The sequence below is a fragment of the Sinohyriopsis cumingii genome, chromosome 9, assembly GCF_028554795.1.
Source record: "Sinohyriopsis cumingii isolate HCF-2022 chromosome 9, ASM2855479v2, whole genome shotgun sequence".
NCBI classification, from domain to species: Eukaryota; Metazoa; Mollusca; class Bivalvia; order Unionida; family Unionidae; genus Sinohyriopsis; species Sinohyriopsis cumingii.
In genome coordinates this window covers 122636172-122662650 of record NC_142969.1, presented here as the reverse complement: position 1 = coordinate 122662650, position 26479 = coordinate 122636172, and the positions used below count along the sequence as shown (strand labels likewise).

Sequence of the window (26479 nt, the reverse complement as noted above, 5' to 3'; positions counted from 1 at the left end):
TGACATATATGTAATATCAAATGTCTGTAGTACTGTATCATCACATATTTGTATTAAACATGCATTATCACCAGATGTTTTGTGATACTCTATCATCAATTGTTTGTGACAAACATGTAATATCAAATGTTTTGTAATACTGTATCATCAATTGTTTGTGGCATACATTTAATATCAAATGTTTGTGACAAACATGTAATATCAAATGTCTGCTGTATTTACCTGTAAACAATTTCATCAATTTTTTTTGTACTGCATCATAAAATGTTTGTAATATTGTATCATAAAATGTATGTAATATAGTATCAAAAAATGTTTGTAATACAGTATCATAAAATGTTTGTAATACTGTATCATATAGTATCATAAAATGCTTGTAATAAAGAACCAGCAAATGTTTTTAATACTGTTATCATCAAATGTTTGTTTGCAACATAGTGTCAAAAAAAACAAATTTGTACTGTTTTCTCAAGCTCAGGCAATAAAGTAAGTTTCTTGAAACTTGATGAAAAATTGAAATATGCTGAACATATCTCTGGCTCTATCACATCAACACAATTCAAGATATACCAAAAGAAAGTGGTATTACAGAAATGGGGAAAGATGTAGCTCTACCATGATATCAAGTAATGCCGAGTTTTTACTCGCATCAATAAATACAGCTGAAATAAAAATTTGTGGACCAGATTTGTTTAAGGACAAAAATTCAGTTCCAGAACCGCAGTTTGTGTCTGGATTTGAGATTATGTTATTAGATCTAAAGCAAACCTGTCTGAACTGAACATGGACAGAGGCATCTTTGCATTTAGTTGGGTATGTTTGAAATCTGGAGTAAAATGGGGCCAGAACACTGAAATCATAGGTTCTTTTTACCCATTTGCTTATGCACAGGTGAAATAGCCAATCAAAAACATCTTTTATACATCTAAACAGATGGCAAAATGAAAAGCTCTCTGAGAGTGACATGTTTGCTTGTTGGCAGAAGTAAGCAAAGAAAGATGTTTACCATCCACCATTTTCAGGCAGACCTGAAAAGATTCTCCAGGGGAAAATGAGTTCATTAAATAACTCCTCAGAAATGGTAACCTGTGATCTAATCGTACGGTAAAATAATTTGTTTTTGTTCATGAACCGTTTTTTGTCCAAAAACATGCAAGTATGTAAAATAAGACATAAAGAAAAATGTCAATGTGCATTTTGCAAGAAACTCTTAACATGGTCCTATCATAGATGAAGCAATGTAAATTTTGTTAGTTGAACATGATAAATTTTCCTTATTATTTTTGTAAGACTTCTAAATACATGTATAAACCTGGTAACTAAGCAAGTGAGAATTGGATTAGTAATTTAAGGGTTGAAGTGTTCGATATGTGCCCTGGCATATCCAGGTTGGCTGCCTTGGTGTATCCTTGGGTGCATCCCATTTCATTGGCATGATATAACCAATGTCTTAAAAGTACTGTTAAAACTAACAAAAGCCCTCAGGGAAAAGTTTTTATCCAAACCTGAAATTTCTTTTCATAATGGGATAGGTATATCCTGTAAAATTTAACTAAGTTAGAAACGAGATGTTCAACTGAACAGAACATGCATCAAGACAGTTCTTCAATGTGTGTTGAAGTGTCCACAATATTAACTTCAATGATGTTGTGAAAATATGTGATAAATGCTAAAATGACAGAATGGAAAGCAAAACTGTTACAACTGTTTAACTGTTCATGTTCAGCTGGATTGAGTAGCCTCCCTTATCCTGCTGAGAGAGAGAGAGAGAGAGACACAAACACACACACAGATGAAGAGGAAAGAGAGGGGGAAAGAGAGAAATTTTGTTCCATTGTAATACCTATATTTTATGCCATCTTTATCAAATGTACGCCACAGGCTTTTAAGGTGTGATGTTCATTTTCTTACCTGTATAATGTTGCAAAACTCTAGACCAATCAGACTAGCTCCCAAACTTCATTTTTAAACATCTGAAATAAATAAATATCATTAATAAACTTCATATTACAGATAAATTTCTTGCAATAAACACCCCTCATGTCAAGCAAACCAAACGAAAAAAACTTTAGAATCCTTTCAGAAATTACAAAGAAAAACCCTGTATCAATGTCTTGCATATAAAGGTCATGCATTTGACATGAATACAAGACATTTGTAGGAGTGAAATGATTCACTGATTTATTAACGCCTCAAAAAAAGTTGCCATTTGGTACAAAGAACGATATCAAAGGTGCATATTTGATTCAAAACAATATTTACATTGTTCATAATCTTCAACGGACATGAATAATTATTAGACACTTGCCACCTTAGTCTTTATATATTGATACATATTGAATCCCAGTTTGTGTATCACAATGCATATGAATACATGGCATAGGTTAACATTCACTCCTATACTTTTATCTAAAACATTCACCCTCCATTTATATAAAATATTTATTTACATTTCATCATACCTGTGAACCTTTCAAATACATCACTTCAATGTGCATATTTCTATTGTTTGGAAGGTTTACGCAGGAATATTTTCATATCACAGCAGTAAGCATGCAATAACACTGACAAATGTTTTCATTTTAATTCATAAAAATTAAGAGGGGGGAAAGTTCCACTTAAGGTTTACTGATGAAAGTAATAAAGGAATAATACAACAATATTTATTAACATGGTTTCAAAACAGTTAAATAAATTTAACAAATGTTCCTTTTCTGACTTGTATACTATACAAATATAGAGAAATTCCTAGGACAACAACCAATTATATTAAAACGAAACTTGGGTTTACTAATCAATTGTTTGGGTTTTTTTGGAGTATGATGTGTCAACAAAAGAGTAGCTCATGGGTCACATGCAGTTTTCATTAAGATTTACTCACCACTTGTTCAAGAAAATATCGATGATGACAATCATTACAATAAGTACTATGAATATGAAAGAAAATACATGTTGGCAATAGTGCCCATGAAATTGTATGCATTGCACTCCACCCCAATCTCACCTGCTGATAACTTATTAGATCTAAACCAAAATTTTGCAAGACACCCATTGTTGAAACTTGTATCGTGTTTCTATTGGAATCAGAAGCCAGAACACTAGATATCGTAAGACTATGTCTGTGCAAAGACTACACAAGAATCAATGATCATGCTATCAGTCGGGTTGAGCCAGGTACAAAAGGTACCAGCTAAATGAATGGGTAATAATCCTGGACATTACATACCCAAAAAGTCATAGAACAAGACATCTGCATGACAGAGCATGGAATTGGGTAATTAGTCTGTTAAATACAGATTAATTTTGAAATATTCGTGGGCAAACATGAAAGCATATCAGCTTTGGCAGACTGCATATCAGCAGGTCCCAATGTATCACAGGTTAAACTGATGGCGCATTGGGAATTGAACTGTAAATGTCCATGGGGAAGACTCTAGTATTTATATGTTGCACAAAAACAAAAACTTGCATTAGATGCACCCCTTTAATCAGTATCCCCTAGGTGTGCAGGATTGGGAGTCAAAACTCCCCTCAGTGTCGGAACTGGGGGTCAGCCTAAGTAAAAAAAAAAATTTTTGACATCAAAACTGGTAGTCAAATGAAAATTTAGGACATCTCTGAAGCACAAATGAGGGTTAAAGGAAACACTGCTTTAATGAAGTTTCCACTGGGAAGTTCATTAAAGGGGTGCATCTAATGCAAAGTTTCTTTTTTATTAACTTTTCTTGTTATTTGAATCAGTCAATTAAAGAATATCAGAACATATCTTGTTATGTGAACTAACCAACTAAATGGTATCAGATCATACCTTGTTATATGAATCAATTAAAGTTCATTAGATCATACCTTGTTATATGAATCAATTAAAGTACATCTGATCATACCTTGTTATGTGAATCAATTAAAGTACATCATATTATACCTTGTTAAGTGAATCAAAGTACATCAGATCATACCTTGTTATATGAATCAATTAAAGTTCATCAGATCATATCTTGGTAAGTGAATCAATTAAAGTACATCATATTATACCTTGTTAAGTGAATCAAAGTACATCAGATCATACCTTGTTATGTGAATCAATTAAAGTACATCATATTATACCTTGTTATATGAATCAATTAAAGTACATATGATACCTTGTTAAGTGAATCAATTAAACTACATCAGATCATACCTTGTTAAGTGAATCAATTAAAGAACATCAGATCATATACTGTTAGGTCGAATCACCCAATTAAATGACATCAGATCATACCTTCCTCAAATCAAATCTACGACATTTTTGTTTCAGGATAGGCTTTTCTGAATTTTAAAAGCAATTTTTTTCAAATTTGTGTCTTTTATCACACACACACCCCAACAGCAGCTTTTCTATCATAATAAACTCCTCTTATGATTTTCCCTTATCCTTAAACAAATGTGGGAAAATGCACCAATTTGAATATTATTAAGTCTGAATGACACTCACCAGAGGACATAATCCAAAAAACTGAAGATCCATGAACCTGGATCAATTTGTTCTTGATGACTAAATGTCTTTTATCAAATTATCTGTGACAATGAAACAAATCTGATGTGAATTATTAATGAGATTTAAATAAGCTTTTCTACTGTATCAAGAAGTGCGTGCTGAGATTTAGTAAAGCTTCCTTTCTGCCCCTGACTCTAAGCTGTCAGCAACATAAAATTCCCATTAAGCCAAAGTTTTAATCAATGTTTGATGATTCTCTGGAATTGCAGTGAGATGGCTCAGTTGGAATATGGCTGGGTTCAATTCATGACAGTCTCTCCAACTTGATGCAGCCAAAGGGCAAATTAAAGATCTATACAGTTTGAAATTACCAAGGGCCTGTTATTACCAATTACCAATGACTATTTTTCACTGGACCTATGCATTTGGCAAAATGTCTGTCTTTCTAGCTGATTGCTAAATCTGTGTGTAAACACTACATTTTAATTAATATGGCATATATAATATGTTTTCTTTATAATCCAGACTACTGGTTCTGTTTCCAGTTTGAACAGTTTAGGCATCTTAATTTACTAATTGTGTCAGAAATTAAAGTTGAAATGACCTCAGTTTGTCTTAAAACCGCTCTCATGTGTACCTGTTTACTCCATGATTCGTCAACATTTAGAAAGTCATAAGAATGGGATAAATATTGCCCAATCAGAATAATCAATACAATGTACATTTTTTTAGGGGCCCTGAGTGGCTGAGTGCTCTAAAGCGCTCACCATTCTGGAGCACTTCCATCTCACCTCTGTCTGCGTGGGTTCGAGTCCAAGGCCCAGCTAGCGTGGGTACGTGGGAAAGCCTGGCAATAGATTCTCGTGGGTCGGAGGTTCTTACCATGGGTTTTCCAGGGTTATTCCTCCGCCATGTATAGCCTAACATGTGCTGGAAAATGGCGTTAAACCCTACAACAACAACAACAATAATAGTAGGGCTGACAGTTCCCTGGAAGGGTTTGCAGTTGAAATTTCTGGCGTAATTTTTTTTTTAGTAAGGTTTGAACATGATGTCAATAGACAGCAAGTCTGACAACCATTTGCAAAGAAAGAAATTAAATGACTGTAAAACCCTCCCATGTCAGCTACACCTGAATAAAATAAATCCCTTCTTTAACAGGAACAATGACCACTCCGGCGACCTAGTGGTTAGAGCATCCACCTTGGATGCGGCAGCTTGCGGGTTCCAACCCTGGCCAAGTCATACCAAAGACTTATAAAAATGGTACTAGCAGCTGCCTCGCTAGGCACTCAGCATTAAGAGGCTAGTGTTAGGACTGGTCGACCTAGTGTTAGGATAATGTGACTGGGTGGGACATGATGCTACATGTCTGTGGCATGATGCCCCTGTGCTACTCTAGAGACATCGTAGCAATGTAAATGAAAAATTGTTGACGATTAACCTTAAATTTCCAAATTACACGTACACTTAACAGGAACCCAGACTGTTTAATCCCACTAACAAGCAAAATGAACTAATTTTTCCTTTAAAATAAAACAGCTCCCAATTAAGACAACTTTTGCCAGTATAACAGACTTAATTAGGTTTTACTGTATGAAGGAAATGAAGCTGATGAAATGAAACAATGCAAGTGTAAGTTTTTATTGGAATTCATATTTTAAATTTTCATTTCCTACAGACATTTCTGCAGAATTTCATGCCACTGGCTTTTTGTAAAAAAAACTAACAAAATATAACATAACTATTCAGTGATCTATTTTCCAGTCTGAAAGGATAGATTTTGCTTCCAACTGATTTATACTCAATTCCTGAGCTTCTCTACTTGCTGTGATGCAAATTCCCTTGAAAATGAACAAAAAATTGCAATTCCTTCCATACATCATCAATGTACTGGTAAATCATGAGCAAGAAATGAAGAAGCTTCACATGGATGGCCTTACAACATGAGATTTCACAGGAACTCATTCCAGTTCACTAATAATACACCGTTCTAATTCAATTTATTATGATACAAGTTACATACATGTATTAAAGCATCTAACATTAATCAGTAGTTTACCCGTGTCATTTGCAAATGTGATCAAGGACTGCAAGGGAATCAATCGAACAGCATGGGAAACAATCCAATAGCAAGGGAATCAAGCAAATGGCAAAGGAATCAAGCAAATGGCAAGGGAATCAATCAAATAGCAAGGGATTCAATCAAATAGCAAGAGAAACAAGCAAATGGCCCAGGAAACAAGCAAATGGCAAGGTTATCAAGCAAATGGCACAGGAAACAAGCAAATGACAAGGGAAGCAAGCAAATGGCAAGGGACTCTTATCAAATGGCAATGGAAGCAAGCAAATGGCAAAGGAAAGAGATTTCCACAGTTTCCTATGAATTTAAAAACTGGGACACAGCAGTGAAATCAAAGCATCAGTTCTTTACTACCAGGATGAAAAACTAAATAAAAGTTTTGATGTTGTTATTCACAAAATAATGTCCACAATAACACTAAAATGTATGCACATTCCCATTTGCAAAGCAGTGATGTAATACATAGTTTTTGCTGGTACGCATGTGATGCATGTTGAAATCTCATGTGATTTATTGGTTATCTTGAAAATAAGAGTAATTTATGCAGAAATTAGCTAATGACTCAATTAGAAAAAGTATTTATTAACAACTGTTCCCAACACAATAATAAAAGCAGTAGTCATCCCTTTTACCCTTCTCATTGTCGAAGTTCAACCTTACGTTTTCAGAGGTGCCTCAGTAACATTGCACCCATTCTGTGCAAGTTATTGAATGAGAATTCAGTACAATGATATCATATACCATCAATACTCGATTATCGGACAAAAACGACTGCAAAATGCACAGACCCAGATCTGCTGTTGAATAATGCATGGGCATATCAGATTCAAGGCAATTTGTTATGGGGTAATGGGTATAATAAACAACAAAGACCATGATCTGCGGGTACATAATGCTACAGCAAATCAGGATCTATGTTGTCTGCAATTTTCATGGTTTTATAATAAAAGCATTCTAGTCAGGACTCAAATTCATGGATTAGGGAATTCAGTTGTCCTACTTTTGTCCAAAGAGAGTGATTGCTTATTGGGTCCTAATATTCATGCCTTGCAACAACCACAAAATCTACGAAAACGCGTACCATATATACTGTTTCATAAGTCCAACTGCAAACTGGACAAACCTATATCTGTTGTTACAACATGTCTCAGTAGACCTAAATCTATTCAGTTTGTTGTTGTTGTTGATGTTGTTGTAGGGTTTAACGCCATTTTTCAGCACACGATAGGCTATGCATGGCGGCCAGTATTAATGGTGGAGGAAGAACCCGGGAAAATCCCTAGAAAGAACCACCAACCCACAAGAAGCTACTGGCAAGCTTATTCACACACCCACATACGGAGAGCGCTTTAGGCCACTCGGCCACTCAAGGCCCCCTATTCAGTTTGTTAAACACAATCAGTAGAACAATTTTCACAGACCATGATCTGCCATTGCATTATGTGACATCTGATAAGGGTTTGTTCTTTGCATCTGAACTTGACTTATAATCGATTGCATATGATACCTCAGGGAAAACAATGAATTCACACTAAGGATGCATTACATAACAAAATACATATCACATAACAATAACATATATGTAACACAAATGAAGAGAAAAAAATAAAGAACAAAACCCATTTCAACTGCTGGGTCTAATGAGCACCTAAATCTCGTGTGGATCTGGAGTAAAAAAAATGAGGCAAACTGATGTGATTTAAACTAAAAGTTGTACACGATGAACCGGATTGCAAGAATCTTACTTAAAACAATTCTCTCAACCATATGAAATTTTGGCTCTATATCACCACACTAATAATCAATTAATCTAAAGAATTACTACAGATCTTAGAGCTCAGCAATTTTAATGCTTCATTTCTCTGAGAAAATTTGGCAGATGTCACACTCTTGGGAGGTACAAGAGTCTGTACTATGGTGAGTAAGATTTAAGTGAAACACAGTATTTTTAATCCAAGCATTGCAAAATGCTGATTGTGATGATGAGATTTGCACTGTATTTTTTAATCAAACATTCTGCAGATTGTACTGATTTGATTTCCACTTCATTTAAATGCAATAAACAGTTGCATTATTCATTCAGCAGCCAGCATGTAATGGTACAAGTTGTGTCTAGGTCTGAGTGATGTAATTAACAAACAATGTGATGGTGGGGAGGGGAAGAGTGGTGTTAATGCCACCTCATTATTCAAATAAATCAGCCCCCAAACCTGTACTGATGCATGGTTTGGGACCCCAACTGTCTGTCAGTATTATTACAGGTTTGGGGGCTGACTTATTGCAATTCCACCCCGTGTGTCAATATGATAAGGATTGTTGTTGTTGTAGGGTTTAATGCCATTTTTCAGCACAAGATAGGGTATACATGGTGGTCAGTATAAATGGTGGAGGAAGAACCAGGGAAAACCTGGAAAGAACCACACACCCACATTGGTCGAACCCGAGACTCTAACCCACGCAGACAGATGTGAGATGGCAATGATCCGCAATGGTTAGCGCTTTATACCACTGGGTCAATCAGGGCCCACAATAGAATGGGGAAGAGAGATGTCAATATCACCCCATTTATCACTAGGTAGCGGAAGAGTGATGTCCATACCACACGCTGTGTCAGTAGGCAAAGTGACGTCCATACCGGATGCTGTGTCAGTAGGCAAAGTGATGTCCATACCGGATGCTGTGTCAGTAGGCAAAGTGATGTCCATACCACACGCTGTGTCAGTAGGCAAAGTGATGTCCGTACCACACGCTGTGTCAGTAGGCAAAGTGACGTCCATACCGGATGCTGTGTCAGTAGGCAAAGTGATGTCCATACCACACGCTGTGTCAGTAGGCAAAGTGATGTCCATACCGGATGCTGTGTCAGTAGGCAAAGTGATGTCCATACCACACGCTGTGTCAGTAGGCAAAGTGATGTCTGTACCACACGTTGTGTCAGTAGGCAAAGTTATGTCCATACCACACGCTGTGTCAGTAGGCAACATAGTGATTTGAGTAGATTTGAGGACATATTATGGTTTTATTATGCATAGTGATATAATGAACAGTTTGGGGAACATATGGTTTTTGTTATGCATAGTGATATGAACAGTTTAGGGGGCATATTATGGTTTTGTTATGAATAATAATATAAGTAGTTTTGGAAACATTATGGTTTTGTTATGCATAGTGATATGAATAGTTTTGGGGGCCTATTATGGTTTTGTTATGAATAGTAATATAAGTAGTTTTGGAAACATTATGGTTTTGTTATGCATAGTGATATAATGAATAGTTTTAATGACATGGTTTTGTTATTCATAGTGATATGAGTAGTTTTGGGGACACGTTATGGTTTTATTATGTATAGTGATATAATGAACAGTTCTGGTAACATGATTTTGTTATGCATAGTAATATAATAAATAGTTTTGGGGGCTTATTATGGTTTTTGTTATGCATAGTGAAATAACGAGAAGTTTGGGAAGCATATTATGGTTTTGTTATGCATAGTCACATAATGATTAGTTTTGGGGGCATATTATGGTTTTGTTATGCATAGTGATATGAGTAGTTTTTAGGGCATATTATGAACAGTTATATAAGTAGTTTTGGAAACATTATGTTTTTGTTATGCATATTGATATAATGAATAGATTTGGGGACATATTATGGTTTCTGTTATGCATAGTGATATGAGTAGTTTTAGGTTCATAATATGGTTTTGCTATGAATAGTAAAATAAGTAGTTTTGGAAACCTTATGGTTTTGTTATGCTTAGTGATATAATGAATAATTTTAAGGACATGGTTTTGTTATTCATTGTAATATGAGTAGTTTTGGGGACACATTATGGTTTTATTATGCATAGTGATATCATGAATAGTTTTGGGGACATATGGTTTTGTTATGCATAGTAATATAATAGTTTTGGGGGCATATTATGGTTTTGTTATGCATAGTGACATAATGAATAGTTTTGGGAGCATATTATGGTTTTGTTATGCACAGTGAAATAATGACAAGCTTGGGAAGCATATTATGGTTTTGTTATGCATAGTGACATAATGAATAGTTTTGGGGGTATATTATGGTTTTGTTATGCATAATGATACGAGTAGTTTTTAGGGCATATTATGAACAGTGACATAAGTAGTTTTGGAAACATTATGGTTTTGTTATGCATAGTGATATAATGAACAGCTTTGGGGACATATTATGGTTTGTGTTATGCATAGTGATAAGAGTAGTTTTGGGTTCATACTATGGTTTTGTTACAAATAGTAAAATAAGTTGTTTTGGAAACATTATGGTTTTGTTACGCATAGTAATATAATGAATAGTTTTAAGGACATGGTTTTGTTATTCATTGTGATATGAGTAGTTTTGGGGACACATGGTTTTATTATGCATAGTGATATAATGAATAGTTTTAAGGACATGGCTTTGTTATGCATAGTAATATAATAAATAGTTTTGGGGGCATACTATGGTTTTGTTATGCATAGTGAAATAATGAGAAGTTTAGGAAGCATATTATGGTTATGTTATGCGTAGTGATATAAGTAGTTTTGGGGGCATATTATGGTTATGTTATGCATAGTGATATAAGTTGTTTTGGGGGCATATTATGGTTATGTTATGCGTAGTGATATAAGTAGTTTTGGGGGCATATTATGGTTATGTTATGCATAGTGATATAAGTAGTTTTGGTGGCATATTATGGTTATGTTATGCGTAGTGATATAAGTAGTTTTGGGGGCATATTATGGTTATGTTATGCATAGTGATATAAGTAGTTTTGGGGGCATATTATGGTTATGTTATGCATAGTGATATAAGTAGTTTTGGTGGCATATTATGGTTATGTTATGCGTAGTGATATAAGTAGTTTTGGGGGCATATTATGGTTATGTTATGCATAGTGATATAAGTAGTTTTGGGGGCATATTATGGTTATGTTATGCGTAGTGATATAAGTAGTTTTGGGGGCATATTATGGTTATGTTATGCATTGTGATATAAGTAGTTTTGGTGGCATATTATGGTTATGTTATGCGTAGTGATATAAGTAGTTTTGGGGGCATATTATGGTCATGTTATGCATAGTGATATAAGTAGTTTTGGGGGCATATTATGGTTATGTTATGCATAGTGATATAAGTAGTTTTGGGGGCATATTATGGTTATGTTATGCATAGTGAAATAATGAGAAGTTTAGGAAGCATATTATGGTTATGTTATGCATAGTGATATGAGTAGTTTTGGGGGCATATTATGGTTATGTTATGCATAGTGATATGAGTAGTTTTGGGGACACATGGCTTTGTTATGCATAGTAATATAATAAATAGTTTTGGGGGCATATTATGGTTTTGTTATGCATAGTGAAATAATGAGAAGTTTAGGAAGCATATTATGGTTATGTTATGCATACTGATATAATAAGTAGTTTTGGGGGCATATTATGGTTATGTTATGCATAGTGATATAAGTAGTTTTGGGGGCATATTATGGTTATGTTACGCATAGTGATATAAGTTGTTTTGGTGGCATATTATGGTTATGTTATGCGTAGTGACATAAGTAGTTTTGGTGGCATATTATGGTTATGTTATGCATAGTGATATAAGTAGTTTTGGGGGCATATTATGGTTATGTTATGCATAGTGATATAAGTAGTTTTGGGGGCATATTATGGTTATGTTATGCATAGTGATATAATTAGTAGTTTTGGGGGCATATTATTGAATGCATAATATAACTGCTGAAACTTCTTGTCAATCATTACCACTAATGATGACTGATGTATAAAAGGTCATCTTTACATATGTACCAAATATAAACATCTCTCTCTCATTATAATATGGTACATGGGGTTTACAGATCTACCAAATATAAACATCTCTGTCTCATTATAATATGGTACATGGGGTTTACAGATCTACCAAATATAAACATCTCTGTCTCATTATAATATGGTACATGGGGTTTACAGATCTACCAAATATAAACATCTCTCTCTCATTATAATATGGTACATGGGGTTTACAGATCTACCAAATATAAACACCTCTCTCTCATTGTAACATGGTAGTTAGGGTTTACATATCTACCAGATATAAACCTCTCTCATTATAACATGGTTGCTGGGGTTTACAAACCTACCAAATATAAACAGCTCTCCTTCCTTATTAACATGGCAACTGAGGTTCACATATTTACGAATATAAACAACTCATCCTCCTTTTGGTAGCTGGGGTTTATACATCTACCAACTATAAACAGCTATTTTTATTTTAACATTGTAGCTTGGGATTGCATGCATACCAAATATAAACAGATCATCCTCCTTTTAAAACAGTAGCTGGGGTTTACATATCTACCAGATATAAACAGCTCTTAATCCTTATAACACTGTAGCTGGGGATTACATATCTACCAAATATAAACTGTTACAGCTTTCATCCTTATAACACTGTTGGTGTGGATTACATATCTACCAAATATAAACAGCTTTTTCTCCTAATAACATGCAGTTGGAGTTTGATAGCATTTTGTATGACTGATAGCAACTTCAAACAATGCAGGGTGGCATGGGGGAATTTGCAAAATGCCAGTCAAAAATGTGTAGTAATAATTTTAGTTTATGAAAATTAAATACTCAATTAGTTCATGGCATCTAATTTTGTCATATAATGTTTAAGAAAGGAAACAAAGATATAATAATGAGCTTCACAATGTTTTATTTCAGCCCGTATTTTATAGACCCGTTTATGTGCCATAGTTTTCTGTCAATTTTGTAGGTCATGAATGTTGGAAATTAAAAATTTGTCCAATTTAAATATTTTATCATTCTTGATATTGCCCCAAAAATGTCATAATGAAATGTGTTATAATGGGTTTATACAAACACGTATACACAAACTGTTATTTAGCTTTCATTTTAAAAATAAATACATTAATGAAGATAAAAATAAATGTTATGTATCGTGAAGAGTTAAATCCTAAAAATATTTCCAATATCACTGCTACTCTTTGACAGGTGTAAAACAAGGGATACAACTCTGTAGTGCAAGAACTTATTTTGCAATAGGTGATGGCCCCTGCAATGTTAAATGATAATCAAATCTTCATGTTTAAAAATTTTAACATTTTTTTCACATTGATTTAAGTTTATAAAGCCTTTAGAGAGAAAATTCTCTGACATGCATACAGAATTATTATGTAAAAATCAGGAAAGTAAGCCATTATTAACATTCATTCAAAGTATTCTCAATTGATTCCATCAATATTCACTATTCAAAGTATTCTCAACTGATTCCATCAATATTCACTATTCAAAGTATTCTCAACTGATTCCATCAATATTCACTATTCAAAGTATTCTCAACTGATTCCATCAATATTCACTATTCAAAGTATTCTCAATTGATTCCATCACTATTCACTATTCAAAGTATTCTCAATTGATTCCATCACTATTCACTATTCAAAGTATTCTCAATTGATTCCATCACTATTCACTTAGAAGTTGAATTTAAAAAAAGACTACAGTTGTTTTAGTTGTCATAGGGTTTAACGCAATTTTTCGGCACAAGATAGGCTATATATGGCAGATAATATAAATGGTGGAGGAAGAACCCAGGAAAACATTGGATAGAACCACCAACCCACGAGAACTTACTGACAAGCTTTCTCTCAGACCCACAATGGCCAATCCCAAGACTCAAACCCAGACTGCTGTCAGCCTTCACCTAAAGCACTGGCAGATATGTAACTGTGCAGTTTGCAGCTGACTTGACTTATGTATGTACTATACACAGCATATAGGATGTTAATACTGATGTTTGTATTTACAATATACAATATGCAGCATAGTGGGTGTTAATAATGATGTTTGCATATACAAGATGCAGCGTAGGGGATATTAATACTGACATTTGCATATACAAGATGCAGCATAGGGGCTGTTAATACTAATGTTTGCATACACAATGCACAGTATAGGGGTTGTTAATACTGATGTTTGCATACACAATGCACAGTATAGGGGTTGTTAATACTGATGTTTGCATACACAATGCACAGTATAGGGGATGTTAATACTGATGTTTGCATACACAATGCACAGTATAGGGGATGTTAATACTGATGTTTGCATACACAATGCACAGTATAGGGGATGTTAATACTGATGTTTGCATACACAATGCACAGTAGAGGGGTTGTTAATACTGATATTTGCATACACAATGCACAGTATAGGGGTTGTTAATACTGATGTTTGCATACACAATGCAAAGCATAGGGGTTGTTAATACTGATGTTTGCATACACAATGCACAGTATAGGGGATGTTAATACTGATGTTTGTATTTACAATTTACAATATGCAACATATGGGATGTTAATACTGACGTTTGGATACAGAATATGCAGCACAGATATGTTTGTATATATAATACACAGAGGATGTTAATACTGATGTTTGCATGCACAATGCATAGGGGATATTATTACTGACGTTTTGGATACAGAATATGCAGCATAGAGCATGTTAATACTGACGTTTGTATATATAATACACAGGGGATGTTAATACTGATGTTTGAGTCTGAGTTTGCTCTACTGGTTACTCCTAACATATTGCACAGACCCAGAACATTATGTGATGGCATATTTGGTGAATCATATTGGTACAGACCCAGAACATTATGTGATGGCATATTTGGGGAATCATATTGGTACAGACCCAGAACATTATGTGATGGCATATTTGGTGAATCGTATTGGTACAGACCAAGAACATTATGTGATTGCATATTTGGGGAATCATATTGGTACAGACCCAGAACATTATGTGATGGCATATTTGGGGAATCATATTAAAATCAGACCTGATGGACACCAGTAAGAGGTTAAGTTCTACTGACCTTGCGGTTCATCGATTAATCCTTAGTACAAGTTTGTTACAGTCATGGATCTGAACTCATTATATATCGATACAATTATATTAATTATGTTCTTCCTTAAAATATTTCATCATCAAGATGGCAGCACTGTCTATGGCTCCTGGGTGCAATCGATGGCACTATAGTTAGTCAGTACTCAACGAGGTAGGCACCCACAAACATTGGTCATTCTTGAGAAAAATTACTATATTCTGTCCATTCAAATTTAGACAAAGTTAGTCAAAAATTGGACTTCTTTTATTTATTTTCCTTACTGGATCTAAGATTTTCACTTTGATGTCTTTATCTTCAAATCTCAAAATTACACAACTTCTTGGAAAGGTTCATCTGTCTGTATGGCCATTTGTACAATTCAGATTTAGATGTAATAAGATAAAAATTAAAAACTGGACAAAGAACTCCACATTGTAACCAGAAGCTGCAGCAGCACAATGGTTAGTGTGCTGAACTTGCAAGAGAATGTGTGCAGGTTCGAATCCTACCAATTGACCAATCTGGGCCAGCAACCATGGTGTGTCCTTGGGCATGACACTTTACTCCAATTGCCTCGGCACTAAATAACCTACTTGTGTTGCTGTGCTGTAAAGCATTAAACCATTTATAATCTGTAATCTTGTAAACAAACAGCGATCTGGTCTCAAACATTGCCTTTTTGTGCCATGTATTTTAATAGTAGTAGCGCATCTATATTAGATGCCACCCATGTAAAGCTGTATACAGCTTTTCTCTTTTCTCTAGACCGATCCAATGGCCTAGTGGTTAGAGTATCCACCTAGGATGGAGAAGGTTACGGGCTTGAAGACTGGCCAAGCCGTACCAGAGACTTACAAAAATGGTACTAACAGCTGCCTGGATTTATGACAATAGTTCTGATAATGACCCTTAATGTAAGATGACCTTGCTCAAATGCAATCCTTTTTAATATCTCTATTGGGCAGAGTTTTTGTGAGGGTTTCATAACTTTACAAGTCTTCAGTTGTAACTGTCAGTAGATCTTAATTTGTCTGGCATCAAAGTGGTTAACAAAGTGTGATGAACTTAATTTGGGTGATGATTAAATGCAATATCAAAGTGATGGACCCAGTCCTTTTATTTTGAACGACCTGGCATTGAATTTGAGAAACTGTGGTTAATTTTGCTTCAAATCACCAAATTTCTCAGTGTTTCACTTAAATGTAAAGTGCTACCTGAAAAATGGTGGGGGGGCATCTTCCCAACTACACTGGATCTGACACTGCACCCCTTTGGAATTCTCTGGGGAAAAAGATGTAATCCCCCACATTAGCACTCAATATATGGATTTTCTATCACAGCATTAACTGGGCTGTAATTCAATAAACAATGATTAAGGCTGTCCAAATAATCTTGCAATATTTATGATTAATTGCTACCAATATGACAGGTTTTAGTCCTCTCCGTGCTTTCCTGTCTCAACTGGTCCAAATGAGTCTCAGATCCTAAGGCAATTATTGATTTCTGTGAAACTTTTGATTGAATAACAATACACCAAGTCAGAAATACATGGTGACAATTCCTGACAGGATGTTCCGGCAGCAGATCACAAAAAAAATTGACCTTCAGTTTGTTGTTTAAATCAATATTTTAAAAATATGAAGACAGCCATGACATAAAATAAAGTTCCGCACCAAGCAGGCAGACCATGTACAGTTTAATCTGTGTATGATAACAAGTGCTCACTCTAATGTCCGGCCAAAAATGGACTTTTTGGACATGTGGCAATAGTATAAAGGGTAGTCTAACAAAACAACCTACAGTGAGTATCCAGGCGAAGAATAAGGATTACCAAGCAAAAGTTAAAAACGTACTTAAAATTCCAAGTAGCCATCCCTAACTATAAGGCTGTCCAGGTGAACTATGTAATGGTCCCTAGCTATATTGCTATACAGGCAAGCTGATTGGCAGTCTATTACTCCAATGCTGTTCAGTGGAGACAATTAATGGTACGTCACTATAAGGTTGTTCAGGAATAAAAGTAGTGGAACCTCACTATAAGGATGCTCTGGGGAGAAAACTAATGGTATCTCACTATAAGGCTGCTCAGGAGAGCCAAGTAATGCTAACTCACTATCAGGCTATTCTGGCAAGCCAAGTAATTGTACCTCACTATAAAGTTGTTCAGGAGAACTATATAATGCTAACTCACTATATGGCTATAGTGACAAGCCAAGTAATTGTATCTCACTATAAGATTGTTCAGGAGAACTATGTAATGCTAACTCACTATATGGCTATAGTGGCAAGCCAAGTAATTGTACCTCACTATAAAGTTGTTCAGGAGAACTATATAATGCTAACTCACTATATGGTTATAGTGGCAAGCCAAGTAATTGTACCTCACTATAAGATTGTTCAGGAGAACTAAATAATGCTAACTCACTATATGGCTATAGTGGCAAGCCAAGTAATTGTACCTCACTATAAGATTGTTCAGGAGAACTATATAATGCTAACTCACTATATGGCTATAGTGGCAAGCCAAGTAATTGTACCTCACTATAAGATTGTTCAGGAGAACTATATAATGATAACTCACCATATGGCTATAGTGGCAAGCCAAGTAATTGTACCTCACTATAAGATTGTTCTGGAGAACTATATAATGCTAACTCACTATATGGCTATAGTGGCAAGCCAAGTAATTGTACCTCACTATATGATTGTTCAGGAGAGCCACATAATGGCAACTCACTATATGGCTGTTATGGGGAGGTATACAAATGTATTATATTATAGGTAAAGCCACCTTATAGTGAGGTGGGTTCAATGTCAAAATATTTCCACAATGTGATCAACAACCATACCTGTGCTTAGTACAAGGGAATGCACTGTACTTAGGTGACTTATAGTGAGGGACCAATGTATAAAAAGATGCGTGTTTCTGTTAACATTTTTGGCCCAAAACCGCACAAAAAATGAACTTATTTTTGAACATCATGGACAAAGAATTAGCAATGATTTATGAGAAGTGGATTATTCTGTACTGGAACTAAAGCTTTAGACTGGAACATACATAGTGAACACTGTCACAGAACACTGTTCACATTAAGAGTGTGTGTGTGTGATTAGGATTTTTAATGTAGCTTTTGAAAAAAAATCATCACATCACTACAGTGTCTGTAGTGTGGCAGTTTATAGTGATGTCTAGCACTGGGTCATCATGCCGCAGACACATAGCATGGTGTCCCACCCAGTCACATTATCCTGACACCAGGCTAAACAGTCCTAGCACTAACCTCTTAATGCTGAGCACCAAGTGAGGCAGTTGTTAGTACCATTTTTGTAAGTCTCTGGTACGACTTAGCCGGGGTTCGAACCCACGACCTCCTGCTTCCAAGGCAGATGCTCTAACCACTAGGCTACCACAGCGGTCTCACATTTGACAATTGGATATTACTGCAGTGATGGGATTGAGTGAATCAGACTATTTTGAACAGCAGTATTCAGTGTTCCCATTATTTTCTTCAATTGAGAGTTTTTATATCCCCGTACTGCAGTAATGGAGTTATAACACAAATATTGAGGGGTGCACACTGCGAAGGAAATAAAATACAGTAAAACCTCTCTTGAAAAACAACTGCTATGAGACATCCCCTGTTGTGTGTGTGATTTAAATTTTTAACATGGATTGAACATTTTTTTCAGTTCTATTGCTCTGATGTCTGCAGTGTGGCAGTTTATAGTGATGTCTAGTATTGGGGCATCATGCCACAGACATATAGCGTCATGTCCCAGCCAGTCACATTATCACGACACCAGGCTAAACAGTCCTAACACTAACCTCTTAATGTTGAGCGCCAAGCGAGGCAGCTATTAGTACCATTTTTGTAGGTCTTTGGTATGACTTAATCAAACCCACAACCTCTTGCATCCGAGGTGGACACTCTAACCACCAGGCCACCGGAGCGGTGACTGTAAATAATTTACTTATGTTGTAGTGCCATAAAACAAAACAAACAATTAAATGCCCAAAACAAAAATATATGGGATGATGGTAAACAATTGTTATGGGGTATGTAATTACAGAGAATGAAATTATTTCTGCATTCTGTTATCAATATAATAATCATGAACTATATTTAAATTTTACCACTTTCTCTTATGGATAATATTCTTTGAACTTTTAACCAATAAGAAAATATCCAAACAAATTTAATATGTATACCAATTTCAGAATAAAAATGAGACATATTTGAACAAGTTATAGAGGCACATAGCAGTCAAACGTTTTTCAAATAATTGTCAATTTTAATAAACATAAATCTACCAACCTGCACTGTAATGTTCTCTTTACTTTTTAATACTGTGTGACTTTGCTATATATAAAAGTGAATTGCATCAGACACAAAAATAATTTCCCAAATCTGTGCAATTGTCTTTTTTTTAATTAAAGATAAGCAAGCACTCAGCAAGAGAATCCTATTAGAATTGGAAAAAATTGCCAAAAATAGTGTGAAAATCTATCACACAAACTCTATTTTCACCTCAGGGGAAAACCCCATGTGACTGCTGTGCCGAGCTCAGATCTCCTTACTTATTAATGGGATGCTTGATTAGAAAAAGGATAGTGGTAACAACACTTTTATGTGAATCCCTTGTGATTTATTAAACCAAACTGTGATGAAAAACACTCAATCGCATGATTTGCCTGTATTTGCTTTTGCTTGGTATCAGTAATTCCCTTGTTGATGAGATAGGGAGAGTTTCTTCTGTACTAAAAACATGCAATCAGCAGGAAACAAAATGATACTAGTGCAGGCTGATAATTGGAGGTATGTTCATTTATCAGCAACTGAAGGGAGGTTACCTTGTGTGGATATTACACATGTAAAACGTATGTAGAACAACGGTTTTATGATTAGTCAAAATAATCACAGAATGGTCAGAAAAAAGTCACATGATCAATTAAGTATTTGATTAAGATTTTAATAACCAATTACAAACCATGGCTGAATCGATGTGTGTGTGTGTGTCCCGCTAAAAACAACCAAAACAAAAGAAAATGTACACACCTGTCATTTGTCACTTAAGACTTAATCACAGTTTCAGTTTTGCACATGTTTATTGGGTATTATGCACACTTTTGAGTAAACAGACATAATTTTTTGCTTTGCTGTCCTTTCAAGGATAGTGACAGGGCCCTTTGAAATTTGGAAATCCCCACAAATGTTGACAAGATTCTGGTCCTGTAAACAGTTTTAATTCTTCACTAGAATACACCTGTAAGTTGAATCAGTGCAGAAACGGTATGCAAATTCCTTAACCATTACCCATAGTACACTAAACCATAACATGTTAACTGCATGTGGTAACATTGTTATGTTTGGATGTGTGAACTGGCAAGGATTATAGTATAACCAAAGTTTCCAGTTTGTAAAATGTAGTGAGACTTGAGGGTTTTTCTTGCAGAAAAAAACTTTCACTCATGCTTTCAGACGAACATGAGGAATCTAAAGTATACATTCCACCTCTAATTCTTGCCTTGCTTCTTGCCATTTCATGCAGTAATCGAATCGGTACCATTCAATGGAATAAAAATGGATTCATATCTTCATGAAAACATCAGTATGTGTACACGTTTGCGTAAATTTTAAGAAAAGGCAGTGTTTGTATTATTGTGTCCAATCTAAGAATAACTGATTATGCTACATGTATAACACTGGACTATGTCAAAATATCTCATATCTGAAGCCAGGTTTTGAACACGGGCTCTTATTGTCACTTACAATTGACCTGTCAAACAAGTACTATATAATAACTACAAGGGAGAATACTTCTCTCCTTTCTTGCACGAGCCATTTAAGTATAAACGCTGTTAAATCAAGCTACATTTTGCATAGCAAATAAATTTGGTACCAATGTTTAGTTCAGTCATTAGACTTTGTATGCATTCCCAAGTTTGGCTTACTATCATTCCTTTAAGGAATGTTAGCCCATTTTCCCACGCTACTGCTATACATGGCCGTGATCGCGCCTGCATAATATGCAAGTGAGATTAAGCTGATTGGAATACTGTCCTCTTATTGGTTAAAAGAAAATGACGTCCTGCATTTATTTATAACTTATTTTCAGTTGGCCAATCAGAAGGCAGTATTTCATTCAGAGCGTTCTTGCACATTAAGCGGGCACGATCAAGGCCATGCCAAGCAGTAGCGTGGAAAAATGGTCTGGCATTACTTAAAGGTATGATAGTAAGCCAAACTTTGGATATGCATACAAAGTTGAATGCCCGAGCTAAACATCTGTACCAAATTTATTACTCTATGTGAAATGTAGCTTGAAATAACAGTGTTTATTCTTAAATGGGTCATGAGAGAAAGGAGAGAACCATCCCCCTCTTGTAGTTATTATATAGTACATAAGACAGGTCAATCGTAAGCAATGATACGAGCCCCTGTGGTTTTGAAGAAAGGCTCATACTGACAAATTTTATTCACACTGTCAATTTGTTTAAACATTTACTCAACTTACTACAAGGACGCTTGGTGTTACGAGGTATGAGGGTTTGGGGAGTTAACCGGCTACCAACTTTTCTGACCTCATGCTACTAATACTTGCTGTTGTTGTAGGGTTTAATATCCTTTTTTAGCACAAGATAGGCTATACATGGTGGCCAGTATAAATGGTGGAGGAAGAACCAGGGAAAACCCGGAAAGAAGCACCAATCCATGAGAAGCTACTGGCAACCTTTGTCACATACCTATATTGGCCGAGCCCAAGATTCGAACCCACGCAGATAGAGGTGAGATGGCAGTGATCTGTAACAGTGAGTGCTGTAGACCACTCGGGGCCCAGCCACTAATACCTGAACAGTCAAAAGCATTTTGGGTAATTGTTAAAGCCATTATTTTAAGTTTTTCACATTTTTGCTATCTAATAACCTAAGATGTTTTATAGATCAATGATAGAGTATTAGAGGTAGTTCATGTACCCCATAATGGTCACTGATCATCAGTAACAGACAGCAAGAGCTTTTACAAGATTGTGTAACCCGGATAGAAAGTGAGAATTCCATGAATTCAGGGATATAAAAATGAACTGAACATTGGTTTCTAGCTTCTAACCACTTTCCAACACGAACATCAAGTTAATACCAAAAATAAATTAGTATTTCTAAAACAGTCCCTCAAAGTTTAAAATTGTATGTTTCAGTTATATAAAAAAAATTTTTTTGAGTTTCCAAATTTATGGGGAAATTATAGTAAACTTTTCAATAAAGTCAAAAATAAAAGTAAAATTAACAATATAGTGGAAAATATAGTGTAATTTACAATATTGTGGAAAATAAAGTAAAATTTTTAATATTGTGGAATGTGAAGTGGCAAATTTTATGTCGATCTAACAAGAATACATTAGTTGAGACCAGAGAACCATTAATTAGATTTATTGAGACAGGCGCGTATCATATCGCCATACTACTGTGTACGGTAATGTCCTTTAGAGGGAGAATTTTGTTCCTAATTAAACATTTGTTTATACAGCAGCCAGACGGACTATTAGGGACACGGAAAACTTTATTTTCATGGTAAAGCTGTCACAAATGAGGGATCGCAGAAACTCTGTTACTCAAACTACCAGGTCATGCTGACCCTGACTTTGGCGCCTCTGGAAAAAGGCGGCAGAGATATTTGATTCTGATTGGTTACACTGAAGAAGGGGCGTGTTTCCCACACAAAATTTTCTTGCTTTTAAAATCGCCACATTGGAAATTCTAATCAGTCTAAGCTTTTCTATGTGAAAAAACCAAAGTAGGACTCCTTGGGATTTGCAAGAAATCCCTCGTAAAAAGGAACGGTTGTCCAAAGCGGACTATTGTCTAAAGGAACCGACGAACTAATTTACCGATTAGAGGGAGGAACGTTGAAAGCAAAGATAGTGTGACAATTCCATGTAATTTGTTGATGCCATATATAATGCTTTGCTGAAGTTATTTACTTGTATTTGCATGAATCTTTTTTCTACATTCGTGTAATAATTTGCTTTATGAAGTATAACTGTGTTGAGTTTATGCATAGGAAGTCGTACATTAATCTTCTTTAGATAAGTTTGATGAATTGTTTGAATTTGTCATCTTGTTTACATAAGAATTATGTTCTAAGAATTTAATATATTATATTAGTTAATATGATTACAAGAATCCGTGTGAATTCGCCGAATTTAGAAGATTTCACGTATGATTAAGAATAAGTGTGCATTGACTGAAATGATCTAGTAATTGATTGATGTGATGTATCCTATTTATTCGCTGTGTAAATTGAGGCCGGCTCAGAACCCCAGGCCTCGCGTATGTGTTAATGTGGAAGGTCAAGGCATAACGAATTAGCCATTTGACTAACTAGGGTCATTATAGGACATGTGGAGTTGACTGATAGCCTTAGCATCTGTTTAGCACTGATAGTGAAATCTGATAACAAGGGAGAATAATGAAGAATTAACTGTTTCAGAAATAACGGGAAATTTAGGTTGTCTCTATTTATATTTATTTAAAAGGGAGAAAATAGCTCCTGAGACGTATGAGACATATTATCCTGTGATGCAATCCTGAGACGTATTAATTTCTGAAACATATTCTGAGAGCATCCTGAGACGGATGGTGGAAAGTATCATCCTGAGATCCAAGGGTCTGAACAGCTACAGTGGAAACAGAACAGACTGGGGATGAGCAGGTTATGAAATCGTACAAGACGTTGACTTCGATTTTTCACTCGATCATATGATGAACTATATCAGTAAACAGATCGGCTATTTTATTTAAATCTATTTGCGTTTTCTTTGTATTTCGGTGAAAGTTAAATTTCTAAAAGCAGAGTACCTTCCTGATGTAATGAATTTTCACAGTGTTTGTATGTAATTGATTAAATTGTTTGTTTACATGTACGGGGGCTCGTGTTGGTTTGTTCTATATACCTGCTCAGATCTCTACCTATTTCACCTATATACCTGCTCAGATCTCTACCTATTTCACCTATAAGTTCCACCACTTATATTTATATTTACTCGAACCAGGCAATAACATCAAGGGCAGTCAACCCCTTGATAACGAAAACCAACAATTTGGAGGGACAATTCTCCCCCATTACATGGAAAACATAGCAAAAATTTTCAACATAGTAACAGTAGTAACTATCTAAAAATGGACCAGATCCAAAATTTATCTAATGAACACTTTAAGGCACTGAGTTTATGCCATCACATTTCTGCTGCTGATGGTAGTGGTGGCAGGTGGGAGGAGAGGGGTAGAGAGTGAACTTTCCATATATGTTTTCCCTATCTAAATAAAGACTGATTCTATTTTATATTCATTCATGTAAAAAAAAATTGTACTAAAATCCAAAGCTTTGGTTTTAATGGGGAAATCATTTTATTCCAATGCTGTTAGAACCCCATGTAGATCAGACTATCCAGTCATTAGCATCTTGTAGAAACACCCAAACCTGTAATTTTCCTCCCATAACTTGTTGACTTGGTGTGACCCAGCCATTGCTAGACCAATGAGACAGCCCATCCAATCTGAGCACTGTGATTTACTCTTGAAAATGCATTAAGACAATGGATCTCCAGCAATTTCCATATCCCTCAACTAGTTAGCATTTGTTTTATGGAAGCTTAGTGCCATGAATCAATATATCAGACTGATACTATAGCCTTGCCTTGTCTCCCTCTTATTCTAGATCAGAGATCATACTGATTCTACAGCCTGGTCTTTTTCTGCTCTTTTCCAGCAGGAAGAATTGTTTACTGGTCTGTAAAGTTACAAGCTGAAGTGAGAGAATGAGAATGGATCTTTAATGCAGTCCTCAATTTTACCAGGTCACAACAATCTATCAAGTACCATATAAATTCACTTATAAGCAGAGTCCAATTGCAAACAAAATGGATTCTAACCTGTCATTGCATAATGAATGGTCAGATCAGGGTCCATGTTGTTTATTCTATTGATTACTCTTCCCAAACTGCATAGACCCAGATCTTCTGGCACATTATGCTATAAAAGATCTGGGTCTGTGCAGTTTGCAGTTGGACTTCACAGCTTCGAGGACTTTAATAGTAAAATTTTTAGTCTTATCCATCAACATATTCTTGCACTATTCTAAACTTGAGAGATATACCAGTGCATTATGGGTGTCATTACTATTTTACAGTGCGAGAACAAATTGTCACTCCTAAGTTATACAACATAGTTAAGGAAGTATTTGTTGTAGTATCCAAAGTAGCAGTAGTACCTAATCAGAGCCAGCCTTGGGCCGGTCGGAACGATTTGGCTCAATTGAGCTCCACACTCACAGTGGCCCAGTGGGTTAGTAATTTTTAAATATATATCTATAGAAAGAAAGTAATTTTAAAGCAACTGAAGAAATTTTTTAGTTCAATATCATATAAAACGTGTTTAAAAGTTTATTTCCAAATGCCATGCTCACAGTGGGGCCCCATTAAAATGATCCAAATTGGGCCCCATATTTGCTAAGGCTGTTCCTGGTAGTAGTAGCAGCATCAGCTGCATAAGTAGTACTGAACGTAGATTGTAGTGATACCGGTGGTGGCAGTAGTTGTAGTGGTAATAATAGTAGAAGCAGTAATGTGGACCAACAACATGCCCTGTCATATTTTCCTAATTTTTCCTGACATTACTCAGACCAGGCTGCCAACACTGTTCCAAGTAACTATCAGGGGTGACCTACCTGAACATGTTAGTAGCCTTTTCAAATGTTAGGATGCCAAACCCTAATAATTATGTTTTTTTATCATTTTATTACCTTTGACAATGAGAGTAAAAACCAACCGCGTGGGGAATTTATCATAAAGATGACAAGCAGTAAATGTGTTAACACAAATTAAAGAAGAATTATAAAAATGCATGAAGTTCTTTTAAATGGTATACCTAGCAATGTCAGACAGAATGGTCAATAACCAAATCAAGTCAGCAAGTAAAAATTACAATTTGGAGTTCTC

At 35.4% G+C, this 26479-nt stretch overlaps 1 protein-coding gene across 8 annotated transcripts in view; it reads right to left on the bottom strand.

The window, feature by feature from the left end:
- LOC149792818 (poly(rC)-binding protein 3-like) overlaps window positions 1-26479 on the bottom strand; it is a 274568-nt gene that overhangs the window by 174270 nt on the left and 73819 nt on the right. For all 8 annotated transcript variants that reach the window (XM_089971275.1, XM_089971288.1, XM_089971285.1 and 5 more), the window contains one exon: window positions 1912-1973. The gene's annotated coding sequence lies outside the window, so the exon portion shown is untranslated. The remainder of the gene's footprint in view (window positions 1-1911; window positions 1974-26479) is intronic.